Here is a 16,557-nt window from a genome sequence, read left to right on the forward strand (position 1 = left end):
TGTTTGCATTTAAATGAAAACCCAGTTGGGCATTTCACTGTGGCTCTTGCTGCACTAGCCTGGCAGGACATAAGACCAACCTGGCTTGACTGATCTCTGCTACTGAGGCACAGGACTTCTGGCCAGGCACCTGACTGCAGTTTCTAGCTTTGCTGAAGGGTTTTTCACAAAGATTTCACCTTTTCAGTGCCTCAGTTTCCTTTCTTCCATTGCAATGCTGTTGTATTACTAAGAGTTTGAGGACCATCTAACTGCTCCCACTGGAGAACTCTATTGTCAGCTGAAGTTCTCAGCCTCCCTGGTGAATCAAGTATATGGTATATAAAAGGGTGCACTGCAGGGCACAGAGGTAAGGCACTGGTAATCTATCCAGGAGTGCAGATAGGGAAATCACTAAACAAATTGCTCTGCAATTCATGGTGCACAGGTGTGTGTAAAGGACATGTCAATTCTAACTCTGTTTTGTGTTTCTTCTCCCCAGTGAGCATTGCTGACGTCTAACCTGTGTTCTTTGCTTGTTATTTCTAATGAGTTATCAAGTTTAAGTGCTGTCTTTTTCTGTCTTACAAGAAGGGAATGCTTGAGCCTGTTGATTAAACACATCCCTTGCTTTTCCATGTTCAGGCACAAATTTCCAGACTCAAACTCTGAATGTAATTTCTATTCCTCCCACATCATGTACATGTTGCAGAATTTTACTGTCACGTTCCAAATCTCACAGTGAAAACTTTTGCAAGTTATTAACAGACAGGATGGGTACTTCAGATTTAACTGGTCTAGTCTTTTGTATTGGGCTGGGCTCTTTATTTTGTTGGTTTTTGGTTTGTTTTTTTGTTTGGTTTTTTTGTTTGTTTGTTTGTTTGTTTGGGTTGTTGTTTTTTTTTTTCAAATGAGGTATTCCAACCCTTGGAGATCTGGATAAAAAATAGGTTGAGGAAGGATTGCATGGATCAGTCAGACTTCTTTGCACCGTGTTATCAATCAAGATAAAACACAACATCCTAGATGACCTTGTAGAAGTTTATATACCAAAATGGATAAGCATGTCACTCAGGTGAAAAATGGCAACCAAAAAGGTACTGAAACTATCTGATCTTATTTCAGTGTGTCTAGCAAACTGTGTATTATGGTGCCTGTATTGCTTTGCTATTACACATGTGTACATGGACATAATACAGTACAGTGCACACATTATTTTTAATTCATGGAAACATTAAATGGCAAGTCATTAGGTGCAGAGCAAAGCTTGCAATGTGCATGCCTGTGAGCAGAGAAATGATTGACTGATTTGTAGACAACCTTTTAGAGGCTTAAAATAATTCTCAGGGCCAGGCTGTGAACCTCATTCTCCAGGAGATCCAATGCTATTCACACATGTATCCTCCTTGGCTTCACTGGAATTACTCATGGGAACGCTCACCAGTGGGAGTAGGTGGTGCAGTCTCGCTGTAAATGCTTGTTTCCCTGGGTTTCTTGCAGCCAAGCAACACTGATAATTTTAGTCACCCGCAGGTTTGAGACATGTAAAACGAGGCACTTGGGAGCCCTTCCTGGAGTGACTGTACTCCAGGAGTTCCAATTCCTGCTATTCTGAACGTGGGCTTCAGGATGTTTTCCTGCCTCCCACATTCAGTCTGGACATTGGATTTTCTTTTTCAAGCCATGACTTTGGAACCTTTCTGATTTACTAGTGATTGGTAAGGGAAGGTGGGAAACAAGAGCTTTGCCCTCAGTACTAACCACATGCCCTGTTGTGTGACCCAAAACATAGAGTATGTCACCATGGCATCATCACCCTCCTTCCATCTGTTTGTGTCCCAACATAGTGCAGTTGCTCTGGGGTTTCTTTGTGAAGAATGACAGGACCCTCCACTGCATGATTTATATCTTCAGTGGACTGAATGATGTCTGGAAATGCCTCTCCCTTGAGTACAGAGGGCAACTGGTGTGACTGTCTTCAGTCCACACTCAGATTCTTCGTGGGTCTCACAGACCCTCAATGGGCCATCCTGATACTCACAAGGACCCCTCTGCTAGTATTAGTGAGAAAGAAGAAAAGCATGAGTTGTCCATCCCTTACCTGCATTTCAAATGTGTGCAAGAACTGGGCATTCTGGATCTGATAAAATGACCTTCTGAGTTCAGGATGGTGGGGAAACAGGGTGCTGGGAACCCACTGTGCCTCTTAGGCAATGAATGGAGAGGAGAACTGCACCAGCAGTGACTGAGTTAGGAAACCTGAGCACCATCAGGAGAAGGCTTCTGCCAAGTGTCTCACTGATGGCAAACCCTCTGATCCTTCTGTGGGGCTCAGCACAGTAGGGAGTATTTTGGAGACAGTGCTGGGGCACCTCTGAGGAAATGGCACAGCTGACAGTACTCCAGAGAAGGTCACAGAGAGCAGCAACCCAATCTCCGGGAAGGACCATTTATTCTGTCCTTCAGCTGGGGTAGTGAAGAGCTCCTGGGTCTAAAGTGTCCTGTAGAGATGGGTCTGGAGTTGGGGACAGGGTGGAAGTATCTGGGGGATCACATTGCCCTGTTAGCTTCTTAAGACTGAAAGAAGACTAATGCAAAGAATGCTGCCAGGACATCCTGGACTTAGGGTCTTCAAATGAGATTATATTGATGATCTGCTCAGTTCTGGGCTTCCTAACTTAACTGTGCTTTTCCACCTCCTATCACTATTTTGACCTCAAAATTGTGCCAGTTGTTTTAACTCTTTGCACTTAGTAGTTAGGAATAAGAAAATATTGCACATCAAAGAATCTCCTGGAGGGAAATGTCTTCTCTGGAGTTGTACTGAGGTTGCTGATGTTCTTCTATGTTTCTAGTGAATATATTCAGCTATCCTGAGTCTTTGGGCTGAAGTCACTGGCCACCCCAACACTGTCTTTCCCAGGACAGTAGCCATTCAACTGCACAAGTTATTGGAGACAACTAGTTGGGGAGCAGATGGAAACCATGTGCAAATCCTCAGCTATGCTCCCGCCTGAGCTTTGGGCCAGAATCAAATCCTGCATTTGAGCATCCTTCTGGCTGTGGAGGTGGCATAGGCAAGAAGCCGTGCAAGTCAGCTCACAAAGCCAGAAGGCAAGAGCAGAATAGATTTCATCACTTCCCCTTGGAAACCTCCACGTTTCTCTTCTCTTTATTCCTCTTTTCCTTTATGCTTCTCTCACCTCCCTTCACAAGAGTCCTGTGTGGCAAAGGGGTGAATATCTTTGATATCTTTCTTTTCATCAAGCTACAGAAATGATGAGAGGGAGATTCACCACAGTCTAGGTTCACCCATCAAACTTCAGGCATTTTACCAACACTCCTAAATTAGAAGCCTCATTGTACTGACTTACTGCTGTTTGTGCCAGCAGCATCTTGAGAAATGGAGAAATACTGGCATCTTGAGAGCATGATTCACCCTCCTCAGATGTGAATCCCTCTCCTGAGGTGTCTCTCTCTTCTCTGTGACTGTAGCTGGTGCCCAGATAATGACAGTCCTAACTTCAGCATCTCTGCCTACTATCAGGTGGGATGCATCTGAGCCGAAATGCCAGATAAGCAAAACAGTCCATCAGAAGTACAATAGGGAATACGAACAACACAACCAATTCAGTCTTTCTTGTGAGAGGAAAAAAAGTTATCAGAACTCTTCAAATCTGCTTCTGGGATGATCTTGGTCCTTTTTTAAATCTCTCCTCTTGCAATAACCTTCTGGTAACCCACTTTGAGCAAGAACATTGGCAGTTTTTTTAGTGCTTACCTTTCAGGACAGACAAGAAAAAGCACTCCTACTCTTCCTCACTGCTGACAGATGAGGTGTCCACTGAAGAAATCAAAGCAAGACACACACATACACAAAAAAAAAGATAAAAACCCCCAAGCCCCTACCAGTAGATAAAGTTTAAAATAAATGGTTGCTGCTTTCCAGGAAAAGGACCTAATAGGAAATATAAAACCTCTTGAATGACAAACCTATATCTACCTTGCTAGCAGGTACTTCTTTCCCAAAATATTGATGCTTTTAAGACTTAATCCATCTGTCAGAGGTGATAGGATACTTTTAAAAGGAAAACACTGCTCCAAGCTATTGGGGGGAAAATGGAACAGAGTATGTTAGCAAGATGTGTTACCTGTCTTGTGACAGCTAATGTATCTTTCTTCACATTGCTGCACCTTTGTCGGCTTCTGTTGCCAGATAAAAACAGGATCATTATGGATGTCTCCAAAGACAGCTTGGTAAACATATATGATAAATTAAGTTCTAGATTCTTCCAATGGGATCTTGGTGTAGAAAACTCAACGTGGAGTCTGAATAGGGTCCAGGTACATCTACTCCACAGTTGTGTCTGGAGCTAGTGAGAATGGCAAGACCTTAGACTGAATAAGGGGTTTTCTTTATTATTTGTAACAGTTCACTCTTGCCTCTTTTTTAAGGCTCTTCTGTTTGTGTGTATGATCTGCCAAAGGCTAGGTAGCTTTGACTTTTAAAAGCCACTTAAGCCATTTAAAACAGAACTGATGAGCCAGTCCAGTTAAGGCACCATCGACACAAAGTTATGGTCAGAGGAAAGCAAGACATCAAATGGAAAAGATGGTTTGGAAGAAGTGAAGAGGAAGCACGTGGGCTTGCAACTGGAGGAGGAAGAAGAGGACATACTATCAAGACAACAGAAACTTTCTTCTGGTAACTAAAGTAAAGAGAAGTAAATACCCCCCAACATTTACTTGTCTGTTGGAAGGACAGTGTGAAACCTTACAAATAAATCATTCAGAAGAGGACACCATAGATTTAACCATCCAGTTAATGGTTTTGCATCATATTCTTGCACTGAATATTAGCGTTCAGGAAAGACAGAGAAAGAATTAGGCTATGCCAACAGAAGTGATGATTCTGTTTTTGGGAAAAGTCGCTCTCACTATCTTCTCACAGAGAACTGGTTTCAGCTGCATTTTTCATTATCCACCTGCACAAGTTTTTCAAGCAATTTGTGCTCTGTGATTTGTTCTTCTGCCTGCTTGAGGACACGGTCCCAGGTCACAGTCATGTGACATATAGGAAAAGCAAATGGTCCCTCAATGAGATATAAAGAAAATTCCTGGCTTGCTTCCACCCAAGAGAATTGAACTGTGGCCTTTCAGGTCACCTGCTGCAGTAGGACATGTGCATTTGGATTCACTTTCCAGCTCCATTACAGATGTCTTGTGTAATCCTGAGAGACTTGCTTTGGAGCATTTCTGGAAAACTATGCTATTAAGCAGTTCAACCAAACTGATTTTATCAATCACTTCCAGCCTTAAAATCTGTGCCTTGGCTTCACACTCTCATATTCCTTTTTTAAACCTCCCTCGGGCTGCACTATGGGATAACACATAGCCATTCCTCAAGCTGGCTTGACTTTGCCTTTATGGATATGATCAAAATTCTCAGCAGGGGTAAATCACTACTGCTCTACTGTAGGGAATAACATAAAAGGTCTTACTCATTTAAATGGATGCAAATCAAGGGTAGTTTAACACAAGTTAAGTAAAGAATTATACTGGTAGAAAAATAAATACAGAGAAAGAGGAAATAAAAGAATGTTATTTATTACCAGTAGACAATGGTATGATGATGCTTTAAGTGGACTTACTTGTTTCCAACCTTGTCCCTTTTATGATGTTATTTCCACCTTTGCAGAATGCACATAAACCTGTAGCATTTGAGGAAGGTCCCTTTCATATCCAATTGTCACTGTATTACAAAGTGCTTTAAGATGCAAGATGGCAAGGAAATCCTTTCCCTGGGAAGTCTTTCCATCACATCCTAACTCTTGCCACATTTTTTTGAAGGCAGCTAGTCCTCCACTTCCTTCCTGGAGGCCTCCTACAATCTTTCACCAGCCCAGCTATCCTACTGTTTTCCTGCTCTTCACTTGTAATGAAGCTTCTGCGTGGCTCGTATTTGCTTGCCCATCTCACAGGCTCTCTCATATTCCTGAGCTGCTGTTGGAGAATAGCCATGAGAAATCCTTCCATTAATATATTGTTACCTGGTCATTGAAAATCTACTTGATATTTGGTTTTCCTGTAGTGTCTGTGACTTTGTTTTCTGATTCTCCTCTTTTTTCCAGCTTTTTACAGGTCCTTAAGACCTTTCCTTTCCCCTTTTATATCTCTCCATAACAAGTTTCCTAGTTTCCGGGGGAATAAATTAACAGTGCAAAGCCTGTCACAGTGGATGTCAAGTGATTTTTTTTTTCTCTTTTAGCTTCAATCTATGACTTACTTAAAAAGAATCTCTTATGAAGGATAAAATTCCTGCTAGAAATGCAGTTATTTTGGGCAGCATGGCATATTGGTGACTGATTGTGGCTTTAATGTTTATACACATACACACAATGCTGTCCTAGACACTATTCCTTGTGTATGTCCAAAGCTCAGGTTAATCCTTATCACAGTGCAAATGGCCCAATATTGCAGGAGAACAGATTTTAAAAGTCATTTTGAGCATACACTCTTGAGACAATGCTTGGTAACTGGGAAAAGATCCTATCTGAAAGTGATTGTGTTATTACTGCTGGTTTGTGCTAACAAGAATGGCCATATATGAAGGTATAGCTGTACTAAGTTTCTGACCAGCAGATTTCCATGGGCTTTGGTTCCTACCCTCAGGGGTGCAATCTTAGAGACATGATCTGAAACTGTGAGAAAGTCAGTCACTATTGCATGACCATCTCAGTTCTGGCGTCTATAAAAGACTGACAAATCAAAGTATAGGTTTAGCTAGGAGGAGGGAAGGGGGTTTAAAATCCACAAAATAAAACCTCTGGGAGAATTAGTATCCTTGAACTAGTTTCAGAGAGGTGGAAAAGAGTGGGTTAGAGCTCAGAAAGGCCTGGAGTCTTCTGCACTTCGGTCTTCCGTCTGCTTGGCACACGGATTAACAAATGAAAAAATCACTGAATGATCTTTTAAAAAGAGGAGAGGTTTATTGGTAAGTGACATTTTATCCTCCTATTTGTTCTTAATGGGGTCAGAACATGTTTAAAAATATTTCCTGAGGTGACTTGTTTAATGTGTAGTGTATGTGTTTAGATCAAAGAATGGTCAATGAAATGTACAGTTTTCCATCTCTCAATGGGTTTTGATTATGCCCATGAATACTGTGCCTGTTGGGCTGACTCCATGCCAGACATACTTACATATTTTGATTTCCATGTTGTATCACCTTGAAAAGCTCAGCCTTGAGTGGAGTCCCCACGTCACATTTAGCCCTACTATGGGAGAAAGCAGAGAGCCGGCTGCACTGACTATCGGAAGACATCAGGTCTCCTGTTTTGTTGTTGATTTTCTGTAGCAAGCTGATCATCATCACTCATATTTTCTGTCTTGCTTTTCCCATCTATGGACAAATGCAGTCATTAAAGTCTAGACTAATTTCTATGGAGACCATAAGTTCATCAGGACAGAGCTTGTGTCTCATTGCCCACATATACTGAACTTGTTGCTACCTGTCAAAAGCTGTGCTGTGGTGCCTGGGATTGCCTTGAACTGACTTGTACTCTTCTTCCTAGTGTCTCTGACTGCCTTTCTACAGACCCTTTGGGATTTAACCACACAGAGTCCGTGAGCTTAATTAAAATTAGCTTAAAAACAGAAGCAGTTGAAAAGATGCGAAAGATGCTGGGGACACAGCTGGCAAATGCAGATCCTCAAGTTAAACTGAACTTAAAAAAATAGGTTTAAATCCACTGAGAATATCTACACAAGGGTTTCTACCAGTTTAAGTTAATTGTTTTAAAAGAATGCTTTTAATTAATCCTGTGTGTTCCTATAGGTGGATGAGACCTTCCTCGGAGACAGTAGAAAGTGGCCAGTGTTCTCAGACAGGAGTGATTGCAAGAAAAAACATTTAGCCATCCATGTCCTCCTCCTGTGGGAGGAGCAGATAGCCCAGCCACTGCACCAGGGAGGCTGATTCAGATCCATGAAGTATCATAAAAATTTCGTGTCATCTGGGGCAAGCTGCTTAACATTTTACCCATTTCTCTGCCCAAGAAAAAAAGGATAATTGCATCTAATTCCCTGGGGTGCCTAAGAATAAATATATAAAGCATTATGAGGGGACAAGATACTGCAGTAGTGGGGACCATGTTAAAATACCTCTTCCTTTCTATGAGCTGGTTCTAATGATGTATATTGTTTACAGGGTAGCTACCAACCATCCATTACTTTTCAGAGAATGAAGACATTAGATGGCTCACCAGAACTGCCAAACTTGTGATGTATTTTTTTATGAAATTTAAACATTTATGGTGCTTTGCAAAAATAAAGGAAAAAAAAATTAAAAGTCTACAAACCCTTCACCTTTAACATCTTTCAACAGATCTTGTGGTGTTGGATGGAAAATGAATTTAACAGGATATTACTGTTCTATTGCAATATTTCTGGTGTACAACAATATTATAGTTGGTGTTAAACTTTATTACTAGCCCTGTGATAAAATTAGTTCAATATTGGCTGCTTTTATAATGTGGTTTTACAATTGCAACATGGGATAATGTGATAGTATTAAAAAAAAAAAAAATTGCAAGCAAACCCAAACCTAGACCCAAAAGCATACAGTAGAGGAAAGGAACAGAAAGTTACATAATGGGAAGGTACAGGACAGGGGTTGCATTTTAATGTAGGGTGCTGTAAAAATGTCTTTCTGGAATGGCTTGAAGCCAGAAGCAGCCTTTTGATTATATTATACACAGGCTGATGACTGTCACAGTGAAGTGTCAAACGGGGAGCAGGCAGGAAAGGCAGGAAAGAAGGCAACAATTTCACGGCAGTGACTAAACCTAGTTTGCCTGGAGGTGAATTTAGAGCAACGTCATCATGCTGTCATTGGCTTCCCAAGGAATGGAGGCTTCTGAAATGGAGCTTTTTGAGGTTATTTGTATTCCTAAATTGGGTGAGCTTAACCTCAGAAGGGTTTAGCATGTTAGGGTGGAAATACAAGTCTAAGCAGTGCTATAACAGCATAATCAGTGTGTGGTGTTCAGACACCCAACCTGCAACACTGTGTCATGTTCAACGAGACATCTTCCTTTCACTGCTCTGTCATTTGCTGTTTCATTTACAGAGCCTGTGAGCTCCTTTGGGCAGATATTGTCTCTTATTTCATGTTTGTGTAGAGCTTGGTGCAACAGGACCTATTCCCTGCTGTTATTTTTGGTTACTGGGCTAACATAAATCCTAGCAAAGCTGGGATTGGAGAGCCCAGTTCTGAACTGGTGCAAACCTGGAGAGCTCTACTGGAGCCAGGACTAAGTAGGCAGAGAAAGAGGGCAGAAAGGTCTGATGAAGGCAATGGAAAATCTATGTCTGGAAGTGGTGACTTCAGAGTTATGTTTAGAATGGTGTGTTCTAGGTATGCTGTAGCTTGTGTCCTGCCATGTCTCCAGGTCACCCCTGTCTTAGGGATCCCATCCCTCAGGGAGCAGCTGGCCTTTGCCACACCTTGTCACAGAATAGAAGATGAAATCAGAATCATATCCTGATTAGTATTATACTATTATATGATCTTCTTTTTTTGGTGAAAGTAGGAATTTCACTTCTTGAGAATTATGGCATTTACTGGATGCTGCTGTTAAAAGCAAGGCTGAAGTTACACAAACAAAAGAACTATACTGTTTTGTGTGCAGAGCTCTGTGCAAATTTCAAAAGAAATTTTTGCTATAAAACTATTGAGCCAGTCTGGCTCCAATGTTTCCTCTGCTTCAACTTAATCTGTTCTAATGTTGGAGCACATCTCTAATAAAATGGATTGGTGGAAAATATCTGGAAAATGTATTGCCTGTATGAGCAGTGTATGCAGTCAGCGGAAGCAGCTATTCCTAGTAAAGAGAGCTGGGAATACTTAGGAACACTCACTGGAGAGTATAAAACCCTTTGGGCTTTGTTGTAAAGATGCAGCGATACAGATACGCAGTAGTTTCCAGAGGAAAATACAGCTAATGAAAAGGCATAGCAAAATATCAAAACTCAGAGGTGAAGTTCAGACATTCCCAAATTAGCAGCTAAGCTGCTAACTGCTGATGGAAGCCTGGACTGTGCAAGCCCTTATCTAACCTGTCGTGCACTGAAACCAGGGAGTGCTTTGTCCTGGACACCAGAGCCAGATCTCACCAGTGCAGACCTGGTATGATACCCACTCCTTAGACAAAAAAGAGTAGAGGATGGTTGTAAGGACCTGTTCAGCAGGAGGATATCACTAGCAGAATCTAGGTCTAAATAAGTTGTTGCAGTTTCTGGTGGTTCTAACATGCTTTAATTTCACTAGAATTACCTTATGTTGCTGTTCCTAGGAACACAGGCACTTTGGTTTTTCCATACCATGCACCCTTGTCACACTAGCTGATCCTGAAAGCCTCTTCTCTCTGAAACTCTTTCACTCCTCCAATCAAACCATACAGAAGATTTGGGTTCGTTCTTAACTTTTTTGGCAGCAAGTTTGTTTGGTTGTGCATTGCTACATTATCCACGGCGTTCAGTCCATTTTATGCAGCTGAGTTGCATTCCATCAGGTGGGTTGCATCAGCAAGGCAATGGATTGCAGGGCAGTGTCATTCATTGCTCGATGATCTTAAGGGTTTTTTCCAACCTAAATGATTCTATGATTCTATGAACAACATTTAAAGAAGAACATAGCATTGCTGTGGATGATTTGCTTAAAAGTAAGAGTGGCTGAATGAACATGTGGGTGGGAAAAATTTAAAATGGTGAATAATAAAGTCCTGCAGGCAAACTGTCTGTTTATTGCTGTAATGACCTTGGTAGCTAATAGTACTGTTTCTACCTATGGCTGGAATTGGTGGGATGCTCAAGGTAGACTGGAGTGGGGAAAAACTTCTTGAAGCAGATGGTCCTTCACCATAGATGTATATTTGACTTATGTTGCAGCCCTTTCCATTACAGAATCTACAACATAAGCTCAACCAGAAGGACTGGCTTCACCCCTTGGTGCCACTGGTGGACCTGAGCTAACTGCAGACCAAGGCTGCTGCTGGGTGCCACCACCCTCTCTGTGCTCCTGAATGTGCATCCAAGAGCCACCTGCCTCCATCTCCCAGCTTCCGTCCTTGGGCAGAGTATCTCCTTTTCACTCTGGTGATCAGAGCCCATCTCTGTCCTCTCTACCATCTCCCAGGCTCTCCCGGAGCAGCCAGCAGCCTGCAGCTTCAAGAGTAGGGGCAGACCTGCCTTAACCCTCGGCTCCCAAATGCAACCACCCCAGGGTGCCCACCATATCACGGGAAGTGAGGCCTTTTCAGGGGTGATTAGGAACACAAAGATCTGTGCCGGACAGTTAGAGAGAGGCTGTGGCATTGTGGCAGACATGACTGGAATTTGGAGCAGACAAGCACTAAAATCATCCATGGCCACGGCCTCAGTTTCATGTTTCAGCAGCAAGTTTTAAAGTTGGGGGACATGTTCTGTTGTTTAGGTTTTGGGTTGGTTTTGTTTTTAATGTAGATTTATTTATTTTTTTCACAGCTTTCTCAGGCAGCTGAAAGGAAACTATGGTACCAAATCAGCCCGTGGAGGCAGGATGTTTTGCAGCATTTAGACCTGGAGTAAAGAACTGGGACTCAGAAACGAACTGTAACGACAGGGCGTCCTTTCAGAGCCAACCACCAGGGAGAGCAAATCAATCACGCCCTGCCCTCCACTGGGACCAACGAGTGATTGATTCAGCTCCTGTCGGCTGCCCTTATGGACTGGGATGTGCGTGAACATGAAAGGAGCAGAACAAAGGCCCCATTACCACAGTGGGCAGAGAGAAGGCTCTCCTGCTGCTTGATGCATCTCTCCCTCTGTAAACTATTGCAACCTCCCTGTCTTTGTTCTCCTTCGTCCTCTAGTGCTTTGATCCTTCCTTCCTCTGTTTTCCATACAGCCTGACCCCAGTCCCTTTTCCAGCTCTTCCCAACTGTGATGTTTTCTTGTTGGGAAAGTCCTGATAAACACACGTAGCGACTACTATTCCTGGCTGATCCCTGTGGTCGGTCTTTTCCCATCTGTTTTTCTCTCCCTAGCCCCATTCGTCCAGCTCTTGCAGAAGGAATAAAAACCCAGGCTCAGACAGGTGTCTGCTTTTTGGGATTCGTTATTGGTGATGCACTGGTCTCACAGTTCTTGGTTGTGGTTCCCAATGTCTCTCTCCTTCTGGGAAGATCTCATTTTTCTTTATTTATTTGTCTTGGGTAGGACCATGGAGCTGAGTCACAGAAGTGGAACAGAGCATGGTTATTTTGGTTTGAAAAGAGTTTCTGTCCCTTCCCACTGCATAGAGAAGTGTGAAGGGATGAAAATTTGCCTGTGATTTTTCTTCCCTAAACTTCTTGTTTTCACCCACATTATTCATAGTCTCTGGATCTTCCCCCTCAGGGTTTTTCTGGGTTCCTGTTGCTGAGGACCCTCAGCAAATTGATGGCTGAATCCAGCAGTGCCAAGACATGAGCTAAATCGTGCAAGGGGTATGGTACTGCCTGCCCCGCTGACAGCCACCTGCCTGAAGCTAACTTGCTTCTCTGATGAGTGGCTAGCATGGTTTTGGTACCTCAAAGATGCTGTGAAGCTTCATGTTGTAACATCTCAGGTAAATCTGAAACCAAGGACCTGTGGGGGTCTCATCCCAGCTCTGACTGCCTCCAGATGTGGATATTGATGAATATTGAGTGCATCCAGCTTGAGTTTACAGGCTACAGTGTCTTGGGACTACTTTCTCTGGGACTCCTAGACTTCCCAAAGGAGAACACAGATGTTCAGAGCTCCAACAGCCCAAATGTCCTGCTGTCTGGATTGGTCTTTGGCTTCTGAAGAGAGGTCCTGGTGATTGTTTTTCTATTATCAGCTGTTGTTTGACCCAGGAACAAGCACCAGAGCTACAAGCATAGCTTCATAAGGCCAGAGGAAGATCTGACACTCTGGGATACCTGGAGTTCAGTAGCCCTCTACTGCCTCCAAAACATCTGGAGTAGCTCAAGGTAAGGAAGAGCATCAACACCTGGCCCTTTCTCTGCTGGTTCATGGAACAGTCCTCCCTTTAATATGTCCTTTCTTAGTTACCCCTATCTAATAACCCCTCCATTACTCATTCAGTCTAAAAGAAGTTTCTGCTTGTGTTGACTGAAGAATTTTTATTTCTCCAATCCATATGCCCATGCAAACTCAGCAAAATCCACTGACACAGAGCGTCATGGTTATTATTCTGCAGGTCCATGGGTAGGCTTTGAGGTTTTGGGTTTTTTCCCCCGCTTTGTCTTTGTGTGGACACATACACACACAAGGAGAGGGCAAAGGCTAAAACCTCAGAGGGACTGCTTACAGTTTCATCAATATTTCATGATTAAGAAGGTGACAGAATTCTGCTTTATTTAATAAGGATATTCCCTTGGTAGGTCCTGTTTTCCCAGCCTGCTCCTGTAATTACAAACTGTTTGTGCATTAGCTGAGCAACTTCACCAAATTGTCTCCCTCTCAACTGTTTTAAATTAAAGTGTTGCCTTTTGCCTTGGTCAGACCCATGCTTTTCCTGGAAACCAGTGACATTTTTTGTAGTTGATTTTAAATTTATCAGGAAGGAAAGAAAAGAAAGGGTAAGGGAGAAACTGGGTGTGATTGGAGGAGCTGAATTTCACCCTCTCTGAGCACAGCTTGTGAGCATCAGGCCGTAGTAGTCAAAATGTCAGAAGAGAGTCTCTAAATTAAGAATCCTAAACTGGGAGCAGCAGCGCCCACCAGCTGGATAGATAGTGACCTGCAGAGAGGTGGAGATGGAATCATGTTAACTACTGCTGCAGCTCTTTGCAGCAGAAGCTGTCACTGACTGTAGATTTCCACAGCACGGATCATAATAGGCCAGTACCTGGTTGGCTTCTCAGGTCTGACACAAAATACCATGCTAAGAGCAGGTCTGTTTATAAGTATGCTCAGTGCTTTGCAAGTCCCTGGTGTTTTACAGACAAAGGAAGTATGGGGAGCATGGCCATATTTTGCGTTCTCAACATGGAGATCAGAAGGGGCTACAGAAAAGCACCCCAGGTCTTTGGTCCTCCTGCATTCCTGCAGCTCAGGCTGGGGATGGACACAGCTCCAATGTGAAATGGGGGCAAGTCGTGTCCATGGGACTGTTGCCACACCATGGGAGCATGCAGTGGTATGAATGAGAGGAAAAGGAGGGCTTAGGACTCCTTAGCACTTCCTCTTTCATCTATGTAAATTTGTGGCAGGTTTAAAAGTGTTTCTGTTGTTGAGTCTGTGCTGGCTCATCTCCACCTCCTTATGCTTTGGGCCACAGGATGCATAAGGGGCAAATACAAAGGTTCACTCTGGGGGCTTTAAGCCATGAGGAACTCTTCTTGGCTGGTGTAACACACTTTCTTCTCAGCTTCTGGGGCAAAAGCTGATTTTCCTCTTGGATCAAGCAATGGACTTCTGAGCCCTAGTAACTCCAAAGCTCTTGGGATTACTCCCCCTTAGCAGGATATGTTTCATTAGCATCTCCAAGGGATGCTGTTAGCTTGTCTGGAGGTGTCACCGCAGGAAGGCTCGGTCCTTTCAGGGTTTCCCACCATGCTATCTGTTTTAGTCCATGCAGCACAGTCAATGGTTAAGTGAAGCATTGTTTGCAGTATGGACATGGCAAGCAAATTACAAGGTGAGCCACAGAGGGGCAAGGGAAGATGTGGGCAGAATGACGAGAGGCGGCTGTTGCTCTCCTGCCTCCTCACATTCATCTGACTTCTTTGTTCCAGCCTTAGGAGGGCAAATTCCACAGGAGATCAGCGATTCAGCCTTCGGCAGGATCAAAGCAGCCTCATTTCCAGGGTTCATGTCTGATGTTTGGATTCCCTGGCACAGGGACAAAGTCAGGATTTTCCATCAGCTGGGGCACTGAAAGCTGTATGTGTGCATGTCTCTATTTGGCTTCTTTCATGTCTAATACTGTCTGGAGGTCTCCATCCTTCATTCTACCTGGGGCTCTCTCATCTACCTGGCTGCCTATTTTTATGAAACCTGGAGGAAGTGCTTAGCTTTGGGAATGCTTCATCTCTTTTGTACTTGGTTTGAAGTGACTATTGGGTTCAAAAGTTATTTGGGATGAAAACATACAGGCTACGATTGCATAAACAAGCTAGAAGTAACCCTTCAAACCACTTTTCAGTGTTGCAACTCATAGTTTACCTCCCAACAGGAGCTAGAGTGCATTTTACAAAATTGTGAATTTTTTCCCCCCATTTAACTGAGTATGTGAATAAATGTAGTCGGAAATGCTCAGTAAGTGCCATGTACATGTGCTCTGAGTAAAGGAAATGAGTCTGTTGTGAACATCACTGCTCACTGGTCTTTTTCCTCTGAACACCATCCATCCATCACAGCAATCCCTTCTTCTCCTGGGTAGTTTTCCCTCAGCCAGCACCACATGGAGTCAGTGTGGTGCAGCAATAGGATCTGAACAAACAGAAAAACTTAATCTGTGCCTATATACCCCAAATAACATTTAAGACATCCTGAAAATGTCTTCTGGGGCATGGGGATATCCTATGGTAACCTTGAATTTATGGTCATCTTGTGAGACAGCAGTATGGGTGGCTCAAACCAATGGGCAATACTATGACCCACAGCTGTCTCCATTTAGCTGGGACTCTGGTGATGTGGGCTGGGGTTTCCACCCTCTCTGCAGTTTTCCTTTGCTACTGACCTTCTCTAAGGTGCTTTGGGGTCTTCAGTTGGAAGCATCCCATGAAAATTGGAAAGAAGAATAAAAAGCATTAAGTTCAGAAGGTGCCTAAAAGAGCTGGTGGCAGTTCAGCTGTCATCTGTGAGAAGTGATACTCTGAAAACCTAATGTCATTAAATGGACACTGTGATGGCTCTGCTGTTGAGCAAAGGTGAGAAAGAAGTGACTCTGAGAGGCTGTAAAGGCTTTTCTTGTCAGTGGCAAGTCACAAGTTAAATGTGAGCTGGGATTAAATAAATTTACTACTCCAGGTACAGAAAACAAATACCAGGTCCTAGAGGGTAGGACATGCCAGGTGGGGGAAATGCTCAGTCTTTTCTTCTGAGACGAAATTTACTAATGAGGTTGTCCTCAGAAAACAAGGCATCCAGGTCAGCAATTTCACAGGCTCAAGTTCAGATCTTGTCTTGCCCCAGGACACAGGTTTGCTTTTAATGGAAATCTTGAAACTAAAATAATAATAACAACAACAACAACAATAATAACTAGTTGGCTGCTGTTTAGCTGAGAGCTTATGGCTTGAGGTGCTTGCCCTCATTTTGTGGCTAATTTTCCTCTGTTCCTGTATGTTGATGAATTTATACCATTCTTTATGAGCTTTTTGGAGGTGGGGAGGCAGCTGGGGTCACTACGAGCCACAGACTTTGGGGTGCTGTAGCAGAGGAAGCTCTGCCTCAATGTCCCTTCTTGCAAACCACCCTCCTCCACACCCAAAGACCCCTACAGCTGCAGGGGTACCACCAGCAGCACACAACAGTAGAGGAGCAGTGGCTAGTGCACGCCAC

Source organism: Strix uralensis, chromosome 1 (assembly GCF_047716275.1).
Source record: "Strix uralensis isolate ZFMK-TIS-50842 chromosome 1, bStrUra1, whole genome shotgun sequence".
NCBI lineage: Eukaryota > Metazoa > Chordata > Aves > Strigiformes > Strigidae > Strix > Strix uralensis.